The sequence below is a fragment of the Paramisgurnus dabryanus genome, chromosome 10, assembly GCF_030506205.2.
Source record: "Paramisgurnus dabryanus chromosome 10, PD_genome_1.1, whole genome shotgun sequence".
Lineage (NCBI taxonomy): Eukaryota > Metazoa > Chordata > Actinopteri > Cypriniformes > Cobitidae > Paramisgurnus > Paramisgurnus dabryanus.
The window spans coordinates 4,026,018-4,040,290 of NC_133346.1; positions in this window are offsets into that span (position 1 = coordinate 4,026,018).

Here is a 14,273-nt window from a genome sequence, read left to right on the forward strand (position 1 = left end):
ATGAAGCACAATGCTGTCATCTAGTGGAAAATCTGTGAACAGCAGGTTCTGAAAAACCATTATAAAAGTGTAAATGTGACCCTGGACCACAAAACCAGTCACAAGGGTTAATTTTTGACATGATCAATAAGCTTTCCATTGATGTATGGTTTGTTATGATAGGACAATATTTGGCTGAGATACAACTATTTGAAAATCTGTAATCTGAGGGTGCAAACATTTTATACACTGAAAAAAAAATTTGCTGTAATTATGCAGAAGAATTATTAGAAGAAAAAGACTGAAAATGTTTTATGTTAATTTAACTTTGAACAAACTGTTGCCAGAAAATAACATAAAATCTAACATAAAAAATAACATAAATGTAAAATCTACAGTAAATTACTGGCAGCTAGTTGCCAGTAATACGCAGTAATACTGTAATTTCTACAGAAAGTTTATAAATAAAAAAAGATATTTTGTTATATATATATTACAGAAGGAATTTACAAAATATCTTCCTGAAATTTATTTAACATCCTAATGATTTTTGGCATAAAAATCCCAATGTAAACAATGTATTTTAGATATTGCTACAAATATACCTGTGCTACTTATGACTGATTTTGTGGTCCAGGGTCACATATATATAAAGTGTCTCTTTATATAAATATATAATCAATATATAATCCAAAATCTTCCTGACAATCTTCTCAAACACAACATAACTTCAAATTCAAGGACCTTTCAAGGACCTTTCCAGGTCCAATACCCTCAAATTCAAGGACTAAATGTTGGGACACATTTCAAGTGAGAGAAAGGTTACATTGTTTTACCTTTTAAGATACATTGTTACAGTTCCCTTTCAAGGGAACTCACGCTGCGTCACTGCGGTGACACTTTGGGGACGCCTCCAGGGGTAAGTGCGTCTGAATGTCTATATTAAATTCAACCAATGGTGAGGCTTAACGACAAATACAGGGTGACGCAGGAACCAGGAAGTATATCTGAAATATTGCCAAAGACGGCGTTACAGGGACGCATGAAGTATGGCAAGGGAGACGCAGCGTCTCGTTCCTTCTCAGGGAACAACAGTTACATACGTAACCAGAGACGTTTTCATGTGTCAAACACAACTATGCAAAAAATCATTTTGGTATGAATCAACATTCACATACAGAAGATATAAGCATTTAAAGCAAACAGTTTAGCACGTGTGCTTAAAAAGTCTAGAAATTTTATGATATTATCCTACACTACATAATAATATAGATTTTTGGCATAAAATAGATTGAAGCACTTTCAATGACCTGTATCTATGTACCAGTATGTATATTTTCAAAAACTTCCAAGGGCCTTGAATTTTTCCCCCCAGTTTCACAAACTTTCAAGGATTTTAAGGCCCCGTGGGAAATCTGCATATAAAAAAATCCATATTGGGTCCTTTCAAGCATGATTTTCTATTTTGTAACGTCTGTAAAATGTTTAAAGGACTTTAATTCACCTTTTGTGTTAAGACCACATCTTATGTAGTATAGATTACCAGCCTCACCTGTCATGTTATTTCACATGTTAAAAGCCATAATAAACATCATGCATTGATTTTACAAACAGATCATCGTTACATCGTTACACTTATCTGTGTCTGCTGCTGGAGTTCTGTGACCACCGGATGTGCTGTGAAAGAGAAACAAATTATTCATTACAACCAAATAATGAATATGAACATCAAACACCACTTGATAATGATGATGTATATCCTTTATCACACCTGCTGTGTGTCTCTTTCTTTGGTCAGAGTCCTCATTTCTATGTGACAAATAGCTGATGCACAACAGCAAAATCATGGGCCGGGTCAGTCATGGGTGCTCGGAGCGCTCGGATAGCTCTAGAAAAAAAATATATGTGTGCAGTATCAGTTGCATTTGATATGACAGTAATAATTCAGCTGTGGGCTTGTGAGTAAAATCGTTGAGCGGATTGCATGTTGGTATTATAAATCAGGGGACCTGAAATTGGGCAGGGCTTAAGTGGCCCAGGTACATGATGATAAATGCAATTAAACAACATAATTCAGGTGTAAATTATTGTTGGAAGCACAAATGTACTAAGAAAATCTCTCTATATATAATTTTTTATACATTTTTATGTAAGATTACTATTTTTAGTATACAAAATAAAATTGTGAATGTTACCCAGTGGAGAATTCAGCTTTCTGAGCTCCCTTGTGCCCCCTGGTGGAAGAAAACTGTTATAGAAAACTATCACATGAAATTTGCTGTCACATAGGGTCAGTTTCACAGACAGGGTTTAGATTAATCCAGGACTAGGCCTTAGTTGTTTTAGAATATGAATATACCTTACAAAAAACTATACTGGTGTGCACCTTGAGACAAAAAAATTATACTGATATGTGTTTAAATAAGGTGTTTTGAGATTAAAGCAGCTCAAACATGCATTTTAGTCTGGGACTAGGATAAGCCTTGTCTGGAAAAACGCCCCATGATAAAACAATTCAGAGATGGTGATGACAAACCCTAAGCTTGTCCGAAAACATCAATTTGTGTTTAATATTACTTCATGAATAGATTAATGTTATTTTCTTTGTTTCAATTTGTACTTTTTTATTGCTTCCCATGTTTTTTTTCTTTCGATTACTCGCATATGTGTCTGTAAGCAAGCATTGCCGGTGAAACACCACGAGAGCCTAAACTAATGAAACTATGAGAGGATATTTTAACAGACCTAAAAAAACGTACACTGTAAAAAACAACCTATAGAATTTACCCAATAAAATTGTTGTAACAATTTGCACTCACTTTGTTTGAGTAAATTATATCCTATATATTTGAGTAAAGAGTACCTAAATTTAATTACTATGATAAACTAAAAAAAAATAGGTAAGGTCTACCTAATTTTTTTCATAACTAATTACTCATAAAAAATGAGTAACATTAACCCTATTGGTATTAAGCCACAGATCTATTAAATTATTATTAATAATGATTAGCCATTAAGAAATATTACGTATTACTTATTCAGAGAGGATTTAATAAGAAAATAGTCATACATAAGATTGCATAAATTGCTTGCTTTATTGACCAAATAACATTCTGTAAACATTTAAAACTAATTAATGGAAGTACAAAATAACCCCAATACATTTCAAGTGAAATACAACATAGTTTTACATAAAGCTTCTTGAACATATTATTTCATAAAAAAATAAACCAAAGTCTTCATGAGATGTTAAAAAACCATTAAAAGCAAGATTCCTAAATACTGTTCTTCACGTTATCATTAGAAAATTAAAGAAGACAATAATATGAGAGGAAAAACTGATCTCATTTACCTCTAGCATGCTATATCAATACAAACAAACATTTCAATTTCATTTAAAACTTATTAAGTGCAAAAATACAACTTCATATTATGCTATAACTCACAGTACACATGCATAAAACATTGAACACTAACAAGAACGTACTTACATTCAATTTTAAGTGATTTAACTTCACATACAAGTCACATATATAATATGAACTCCGAAGTACTTTTTTGAACAGACATTAAATTAAAAAGCCCATGGAAAGGCAACGTTAATTATAATTCCGTAAATGATAATAATAATAATAAAATGGCTTCATAAATGGATCCCTTCTAAAACAAAACTCAATATATTAACAGATAAATGCAAGAAAATTATCTAGCATCGACAGCTTCACCGTTGTTTGTCTGCTCAACGCCCTCCCGTCTGTATCGTACATCAACCGTCCGCTGCTCTCTCTCGTCACGTGGCTTGCTCAAGTTCAACCACTCATATTGAGCAGCTGGTGTTCACGAGATTCAGACATGTAAATAATAATAATGGAAGTTAATATTTTAATCACAAATATGGATTTTTATTCGTACTCGCAGGTGCAAGAACTGGGCAATGTTTCATTCAAAGCTAACCTGACTGACATAGCCTACCTTTCAATCTGTCGACAACAGAGACAGAGAAGCACGCAAATGACTAAACTTCTGGTAGATTTTACCGTTAAACAACTTAACATTTCCATTCATGATCATATCAACGAGTTAAATAAAAACTTACCTGTCAACAAACTGCAGTTCTCCCGCCGATATGATATGAAAAATTATGACTCGAGTCCCGCCTGGATGTTGATTCATGCGCACTTTGCGGTGCTAAGGCCAATATTTTGGGGTATATGATACTTATTTTTTTAGTATTGCAGTTATTACTGTTAAAAAATGGATAGTGAAGGTAGAATATACCCATTATTTTTTATTTTACTTGCTAGCTTATATATGTAATTAAATTATAACTAATTTTCATGGGTTAAATTTAACACCCTCAAGAGTAATTTTTTACAGTGTATGAGCATTTCAAATTTGTGATTTACGAGTCTCAAACACATCGTTATTACAGGATGCTTTCTGAAAATTAACATTTTCTACGTCGGCCCCATTAGTCCATTTATGAAAACTAAACTGCAAAAACATTTGACATTTACGATATTTGGAATTCAAGTTTTGGAATTTGACATGTTTGCATTTTATCAGGTATCGAAAGAAAGCCATGATCTATAGATATTGCGAATGCCATGCTCTAGAAGTTAAGCTGTAAGGAACTATGCAAAATTAGGACTTAAAGGCACTACATGCAAAATCCAATGTTATAAAGTTTCTAAAACATATTCAATAAAATAAATGCATCCCACCTTACAAAATCCTTATAGCTCCACCTTGTGGCAGGCAAGTGATATACCAGGGACTGGGATTTGGGTTTATAGTTTTTGCTGCTGAAATAATTTTATGGAAAAAAAAATTATTGATAAAAATGCAAAGACAGACATTCGGTATAAACAGTAAGTCCCTATCACTGCTGCTATTCTTAAAAATGCCCCATAGGATAGTCCCTGAGACTCATTTAGGATTTATAGTAATTGTATCATAAAATGTTTCCCAGTTTAACTGCTTTAATTTCCCATAAGGTAAATGAAATCCCTCTGCATCCTCTTAAACTATAGGCACATCATTATCTGTTTAAACAAATAGAAGAGACGCTCATAAACTCGGACAGAAAAAAAACATCACCAACATGAGCTGATGACCAGCGTGATCTTTCTCTCCATTATAGCTCAGAGATTTCATTATCATTTTATTCTGAGTTTAATCAGCAGAGTCCTATTACCCATAAAGCCATTTAGCAACATTAGTTTGTAGTAAAGGCCTTGACACAAAATGCTGAACAGACATTGGAGATTTATGATGCTGTATGTGCATAGCCTAGTGACTAGTCTAAACGGGTGATTCTCACGAAAACTTGGTTTTAAAAATGTCAAGCATGAAAATGTAAAAATTGCTTAAATTTACTTTTTTTCCCACCAGACATTGAAAAACAAAGTCTGGAGTAAATGGGAACATTAATTTAAACACTTTTACTTATCATTTAACACTTTTTGTAACATAATTTAAAAAATTAGTCCTAAAAAATCTCATTACCGCAACAGTCAGAAAACATTAACACTGACATATTTTCAAAATGACATGACAAACCTGAAAGAACATAATTTGGAGATTCTGCACATGCATTTAAAATCAAAGTATTATGCTTCTATTAATTAAATTAACATTTAATAAGCATCTGTTGCGGTAATGATAATCAAAATGTCGTGTAAGCATTCTGACTAGGGATGCTAAACAATTAATCGCGATTAATCGTTAGCAGAATAAAAGTTTTTGTTTACATCACATATGTGTGTAAACTGTGTATAATAAATATGTATATATATATATAAATATGAACACATTCATGTATAATTTTAAGAAAAAAAAAATGTATATATTAAGTATTTATATATAATATAAATTATACATAAATATAGAAATGTATATACACATGTAAACATTTCTAAAACATATACATGCACGTGTGTACATTTATTTATACAAAGTTATTATACACAGTTCACACACATATATGATGTAAACAAAACTTTTATTCTGCTAACGATTAATCACGATTAATCGTTAAGCATCCCTGATTCTGACAAGACAATATTTCAAATTAACTGTAAAAAAATGATCTTACCTGGTAGCCATCTTGAAGTAACTGGTCCATGTGCTTGGTCACTCAAAAACAAACTTTATTAAAATTCTGTATGTGTGCTTAAACTGTTCTCAAAAAGTGTTGCGGAGGATGAGAACATCAGGCATGGATTTTCCTAATTTTTCTTCATTATTATTATACATGAATATTCAGTAAATATTTTTTCTGTCATCTAAAGTAGTCTAGCAAAACATCCATTTATTTTTTTTCTAAATATTTTTGTGTTAATTTGACTAAATTACAACATAACGCATGTTCAAACACAGCCGGACACATTGCGGTAATGAGAATTTCAGCAGAAAATGAGATAAAATTGACAAATTATAAATTCTTATGTTGAAATCACACATTGTGCAAGGAAGAACACAGTATTGTGTTAATTCTGATGCTTTTTAATATTACTATATTACACATTTTATAGCTAAAATCATTAGTGCCGTGGTGTTTCAATGGTTTCGTGAGAATCACCCAAACAAAGCACACTGTAAAAAGATGCAGCATGAACAACTTGGTTTTGCAAGTCAATTCAACATACTATTTTAAGTTTTGACCTGTGAAAAGTTGACACGCATTGAAAAAAATATAATGATTTATTTATTTGTCTAAGTTGAGGTAAGAACATAGTAAAATATTGAAAACCGGTGGTGTTTTTCTTTAAGTCGCACAGGTATATTTGTAACAATAGCAAACAATACATTGTATGGGTCAAAATTATCCATTTTTTATGCCAAAATCATTAGGATATTATGTAAAGATCATGCTCCATGTTGATATTTTTTAAATTTAAACACCCAAATCCATCCCAACCCAAAACCAAATCAATCCTTTCCTAACCTGCTGGTTATCCGAGTCACCACTGAGAAGAGATCAAACTCCTGATACCATGTGTTGCCATCATTGTCCCCCTGGAAAGTTAAAAACAAAAGCTGTCAAAGTTCAGAGATGGGTTTCCCTAACTAGTTTTCCTCCTAAAAACACAATTAACTTGTATCCCCGTTTAAAGAAAGCTAAAGATGCTTGACTCTACTGTATTCAGAGCCAATACAGCAACATGTCTTCACTGTGCAATGCAAGCTCATACATTTGCAACACAAATTTTATTTATCTAGAAATAAACATCAAACAATTCGTGTTGAGATAATAAAACTGCGTTTCCAGATACATTATACTACACAGTACGCTAGTACGTAAAAGAAAGTGCACACATACAAACGATATCTTGTTACTAGCGTAGTTGTGGCAAACAAAGTCCAGCGTTTGATGCTTGTTCAGCTCCTCGACTTACTAACACCAAGGCAGAGTTCGTATGAATAAATTGGGAAATGGTGTTGAAATTGATTTTTAAGCGACCTGTATTTTTTCTTAAGATTTGTTCCGTGAGCCCACCGCGCTTCTGACCAGCGAGGCGCGTGCCCGACAAGTACAATTAAACTTGTTCGACTTCATGCGGCGCCGCAACCGACAGACAAATGACGTCAAAGTTCCGCGGGAGCAGACTCCATTTTCTTTCTCGAATCGCTCTCGCGGTACTTTGACGTCATCCGCCTGTCAGTTTGTCAGTACCCGATGCGTGCCGCCTGCCCGATCTGTATTGCGCATGCGCATAATTGCGTAGTAGAGAACGTCACCATTTCACTGTGCGATTGGTACCACGCATGTGTGAAACACTTTACGGCTAAGCATAACAACTGGCAGCGTATTTTTGTAGGCTACACTTTTGTGTAGTTAATAAAGACTCTTTTTAAACATATTTAAATGAAGACTTATTGGCAATTATCCAAAACCGCGTCCCAGCTAATACACAGCGGCTCATGGTTCATAATCGTTTAATCACTCTAACCTAAATGTCTTTCAACACAATAATAAACAATATACAATAGCAACTGCAAATTTATTAGTTTCAGTAAACAGAATAAATATACAAATCCATTTACATTTATCAGATGCATTTAACCAACGTGACTTACGAATAGAAACATTCAGTTTACACTTTTTTTCTGTCTCCATGCAAAAGTTTTCTATAATTTTTTACCATAATTTGCAGTAAAACCACAGGTAAATATAAAATCAACCATGGTTTATTAATACATAAAAAATAATCATGCTCTTAAACCAACATATAGTAGTGCATTTTAGTAACCACAAATTTACCATGATTTAAAATAATATGGTTACCACAGTTTCATTCCAGCATTTCAATATTGTTACTGTAGTAGAACCATGGTAACAAAACCTTGAAATAAGATCTGCAGTTTGACCATTGTAAAACCAATGCATGTTTCAAGGTTACAAAAATCCCTTAATCAGTCCGAGGTAACAGTGACTCACTGAGGAGAATATTCTGAAAACAAAACAATATTAATATCACAATAGCTCTAAGATAATACAAGTCATGTGTTTAAAGTCATGTTCAGTTAAAAGACAATTATTATTATTATAGGGTAAGTTGGCAGAATTTCAACCCACTTTGTGTTGTTACAATGTCTGTAATTTGTAAATGAACCATTTGGATGATGCAAAACATAATTTTGGCAAAGTACTGTGGATAAAAAAAAGGGAATAAATCAGCACAATTAACTCAAGAATAAAGAGGAAACATTTTCTGTTCAAATGTTAGCATCTATTGTATTTGTAACAATATAAAGTGGGTTAAAAATCTGCAAACTTGCGCTTTGGGGCAGTAATTACAATATTATATTTGGCAATTTTGTATGTCCATCTATAGTTGCCATCATCTAAAGTCTTTGTGAGTGTTGCTTCATCTATTGTTGCCATCGTCTTAAGTCTCTGTGAGTGTTGGCATCATCTGAAGTCTTCACAAATGAAGCTGGATCCAAAAAGGAGCTTCCGTAACCTCTAGTAATTTTAGGATGCGTATCCTGATGGGAAAAAAACAGGAAAGCAAAATAAGAAGGATTAGGATTGCTGCGGTTCATATTATTTCAAGCAAAAGTTTATGTGCACTTCTTATCATTTCATCACTGGAGAACAAGGTCATAAGATGTGTATGCGAATGCTTGGCTTAGAAGAGGTGTTTTTCTTGATTAAGACTGGTAGAGTTTAACTGTTTATGTAAAGTGCAACTATGGTCTGATTCACTTTTTTGCATTTCCTGGTGTGTAAGTGTGTATTAGTAAGTGTTAACGATATGCGAAAGGTACAAACCCCAAAGTAAAAGATGACACAAGTTATCGTCTCCAATGTAAATCTCTTTTCTTGGACAACAACAAACACACGGATTGTAGGCAACAGTTTACTTCCTGGGATTGGTGATGTAGACAAGACTGACAATATCATAATTCCTCCCACTTTGGCCTGTAAGTTTACTCCTGTTAGCATTGCATTGTGAGCGAATCTTTTAAACATGGTAAGGAGCGTCACAATGTACAGATTAGCTGGTCAATTAGGGACACAGAGCTTTTTAAATCACTGAGTTCTGTACAAAATCAATGCGTTTGAGGAAGGAGGGAAATCTAAACCTACAAAAATGTACGGAATGTGGAAAATAATGTTTTTTTTTTACCAGAAACCACGCAAACACATTATATTATACCATATACACAAGATAACGTTGTTTTCAGCAATGAAATGGGTGCATTTTAAATAAATAAAACCACAACCATAAACCTTTGAATAGCAATGTATTAGTTTGAGGTTCTACTTACTAGTCATTGGATTCATAGCACCTTAGAGATAATAATAATAATAATAATAATAGATTTTATTTATAAAGCGCTTTTCATTCCAAGGAATCTCAAAGTGCTACAGTTAAAAATATATACCACAATGCAAATAAAGTCTAACAATAAAGTGCTACAATTAAAAATTAGAACCACAATACAAGTAATAGAATAATCAACTTAAAAAAGCCTTTCTAAAAAGATATGTCTTCAGATCTGCTTTAAAAGAGTCCAGGCTCTGTACTGTTCTCAGTTCAATGGGGAGGTTGTTCCATAGCCGAGGCGCAGCTGAGCAGAAAGCTCTGTCACCCATGGTTCGGAGCCTAGTAGTGGGAGTTTGAAGAAGTTGGCACCCAGATGATCTGAGGGTACGAGTAGAGGATTTCACAGTGATAAGCTCTTGCAGATATAGTGGTGCTTGTCCGGTGATGCACTGATGTGTGAGCAGAAGAATTTTGTAATCGATCCGGGATGAAACAGGAAGCCAGTGGAGTGAGTATAGGATAGGGGTTATATGTTCATATTTACGGACTCTCATAAGGACTCTGGCAGCGCTGTTTTGAATGTATTGCAGCTTTTGGATGTTCATGCCAGAAATCCCTGTGAGGAGTCCATTGCAGTAGTCCAGCCTTGAGGAGATAAAGGCATGGACAAGTTTCTCTGCATCCGGAAGGGTTAAAAGGGGACGGAGTTTTGAAATGTTACGAAGGTGATGAAAAGAAGTCTTACAGATGTATTTTACGTGGTCAGTAAATGTTAGTTGTGGATCAAACCTGACACCTAGGTTTGTAATCGTGGAGGAAAGGGTAATGATCTGGCCATCAAAAGTGAACTGGGATATAGGTGAAGAGCGGATTTGGTGTGAAGTACCAACAAGTAGTGCCTCTGTTTTACTGGGATTTAGCTGGAGGAAGTTGCTGTTCATCCATGACTTTATCTCCTCAAGGCACGTGGTGAGTCTTGACAAGGCTATGGAGGGACTTGGGGCAGTTTTAATATAAAGTTGCGTGTCGTCAGCGTAGCAGTGAAAGGACATTCCATGTCTGCTGATGACACGACCGAGGGGAAGCATGTATAGGATGAATAAGATGGGGCCAAGAACCGACCCCTGTGGAACACCACATGTGACAGGGAGCCGTCTGGACTTACATCCTCCCAGAATAACACTTTCAGTCCTGCCAGAAAGATAAGACTGGAACCACCGTAATGCTGTGCCCGATAATCCTGCGGTGTCTTGGAGGCGGCCCAGGAGGATGTTATGGTCTACGGTGTCAAAGGCCGCTGTTAGGTCGAGAAGAATAAGCAGTGATGGTGATCCTGAATCAGCTGCCATCAAAAGGTCATTTACCACCCGGAGTAAAGCTGTTTCAGTACTGTGGCCTGAGCGGAAGCCTGATTGAAATGTCTCAAAAAGGTTGTTGTGTTTGAGATAGTTATTGAGCTGAGAGGCGGCTACCTTCTCCAGAACCTTTGACAGGAAGGTGAGGTTGGAGATTGGCCTGTAATTTGCAAGGACCTCTGGATCAGAGGTTGGTTTCTTTAGTACTGGGCAAATGATAGCAGATTTAAGGGTAGATGGGACATGACCAGTTTTAAAGGAGAGATTCACAAGGTTGGTGATGATTGGGCTAACAGCAGGAATAATTGACTTGAGTAGAACAGTTGGGATGGGATCTAAGGAACAGGTAGATGACTTCATTTTTCTTATGGTTTCCTCAATGTTACTCTGCTGAACCTCAGCGAAGTCTGTGAGGGATGGTAATCTCATTGGCGAAGAGTTTAAAACCAAAGGAGACAAGAGAGATGAGCCAGAAACTGAACAGCGTATGTTATTAACTTTGGATCTAAAAAAGTCCATAAAGCTATTGCATCGCTCCTCTGTGGGGTCAGTGGATAAGGATGTTCGAGGTTTCAGAAGATGGTTTATTGTGGAAAAAAGCTGCTTTGAGTTACTAGAGTTTGTATTTATAAGATTTGAGTAGAATTTAGAGCGTGCATCCTTCAAAGACTTAAAATAAGTCTTTTGATGTTTTCTGACAGGTCTGCTTCAACTATGCTGCATGGCCATCAGCATGGACAAATCTACAAACACAACATTTAATTTGTCACAAAGCAAACAATAGTATGCAGTGCGAGATTCATTAAATGGAAACAACCAAGAGCAGATGTAAAACACTGAAAAGAAAATAATAGTATACAAAAGATGATTGTCTGAAAAAGAGATGATTGATTAATTTATTGATTTACTGGTCTGTTTGTCTGTCTGTCCAATGTTATCTCAACTAACTTACCATCTACAACGAAGTGGTTGGCCACCCGCATGACTCTCTTCCAGTCAACCGCGACATCGACATCCCACTTAGTAGGTACTGCCGAAGGGCAGCATGAAATAGATACTGGTCCATGTTGGTCCTTTATACAAATTACTAAAAAAAAAAGATATCTTGACTCACCATATGCTGCTACAATGTTAACACATTAGATATAATGATGAAAGACTAAATCAAATTAAATCAACTTTATTTACATTGTACATTTTTAATGTGACATGCACAGACAATGAAAGGTATTAAAACAAAGATGACATGACGAAACAATAAAAATAAATTAGATAAACATAAAAAGATAGAGATTAAAACACAACCCTACTGGAAAATCCAGCTAAAACCAGCATAAGCTTTAAGGTGGCAGTAGCTGGTTTAAGCTGGTCCTCCCAGCCTGGCAAAGCTGGTGGGTCAGCTGTCTAACAGCCTGACCAGCTTAAACCAGCAAAAACAGCTACCAGCTTATGCTGGTTTTAGCTGGATTTTCAGTAGGGAAACCAAAAACTTGAAATTATGAAATGTAGTGGAGTAAAAATATGATAATATGCTTTGGAATGTATGTTTTCCAAAGTAAAACACTGATTAAAAAAAGGAATACTTTTATGTAGAAAGTAAAATACTTAAGTAGTGTCCACCTCTGGTATCAACAAGGATTGTGGTTTACATGTCACATGAATATAGTCAGGGCCAATACACCATCAAATAAATGTAAGTTTAAACACTCGAAGTTTTCAGGTAACCGGACACACTACATTTCATTGTAAGCCTAACCAGCCACCTAGGCTAGCTAACTACATGCTGATATGAAATACTGTATATATAATATTATGTCTTAGTGACCTTCTTGTTTATGCATAAAGAAGCCTGTATATCTGCATTAAAAACTTTTGAACGAACATTTCCGTCACTTACCTTAGCCTCCATATGTTCGCCGGTGTTGTTATATGACGCATTTCTTCACTATTTTTAAACTCCGGTTGTCGCGCATGCGTAGAACAGATCAGGTAGGGTCGTAAACTGTCGTAAAACACGTAGAGCTTCTGCGCATGCGCATAATTATGCGCATGCTCAAAACAGTTCGGGCAGGCGGCACGGATCGGGTACTGACACAGTTCTTGTTGCACAGTATAAAGTCGAGCAAGCGTCTTAAAACAAATTACCATAGTAAACAGTTTGGAAATAACCTTTATGCTGCGTTCCAAACAACTCGGATTTTGGGGATTTCATACCCCAAAATACCCCGTATTTAGTAACATTAAAACATTAATGTAGTATCACCAAAACATTAGTAACATTTAAAGAGCGTAAGTCCAGACATTATTTCCGGGTTAAGATGGGATATATATCTTAAATCCGATATGTCTGGAATGCAGCATTAATTCCAGTTATTTATTGCTACTGGAAAATCACAATAAATTGATATGAGATCGCGATTACAAAGTAAAATTAGCTTTCTTACATGATTTATTTAAATTTTATTTCTGACGTTATATTGATTTATTTTAAAGCATTAAAAAGCAGTAAAAATGATAAAAGTGTCCACGAACTATATTAAAAGTGACGCAATGTTTTATGATGATTCTCCTGCAGATGGCGTCAGACACCCGAAACTGTGATTGACAAAGGCCGTTTCTCAATCCGAAGGCTGCAGCCTCCGAAGGTCGCATTTCAAGGCTGCATACGCCATTTTATTTCAAAATATTAACGCTTATAAAGTTGACTGTTATTCTTAGCTAATCGTAAATTGTTGTAATGTGCTTATGACTTGCGAATGTAATGCCCAGTTAACTTAAATAAACCATGCTTGATGACGTATGCAGCCTGCATAGGAGACCTCTGCAGGCTGCAGCCTTTGGATTGTCATGATGTGTGAAAGGGTTAATAATATTATCTAAAAATATTGATTTAATTATTTTTACTTTTTTGTGCTGTTTTTACAATATTTATTTACGATAAACAAATTATTCTGTAGTCACTAAAAGCACATGGCATGTTATTTATAACCCAATGTAAGTGATGAAAAGATAATTTTTCCTAAAAATAGGTGAAATGATAAAAAAAGTAAGACTAAATTTATTTATTTGTAATTTCTAAATTATCTATGTCATAATGTTTTTACCTTTTAAAACTTAATTTATAAATAAATACATTTGTAGGTGTGTGATTTGTGACTTT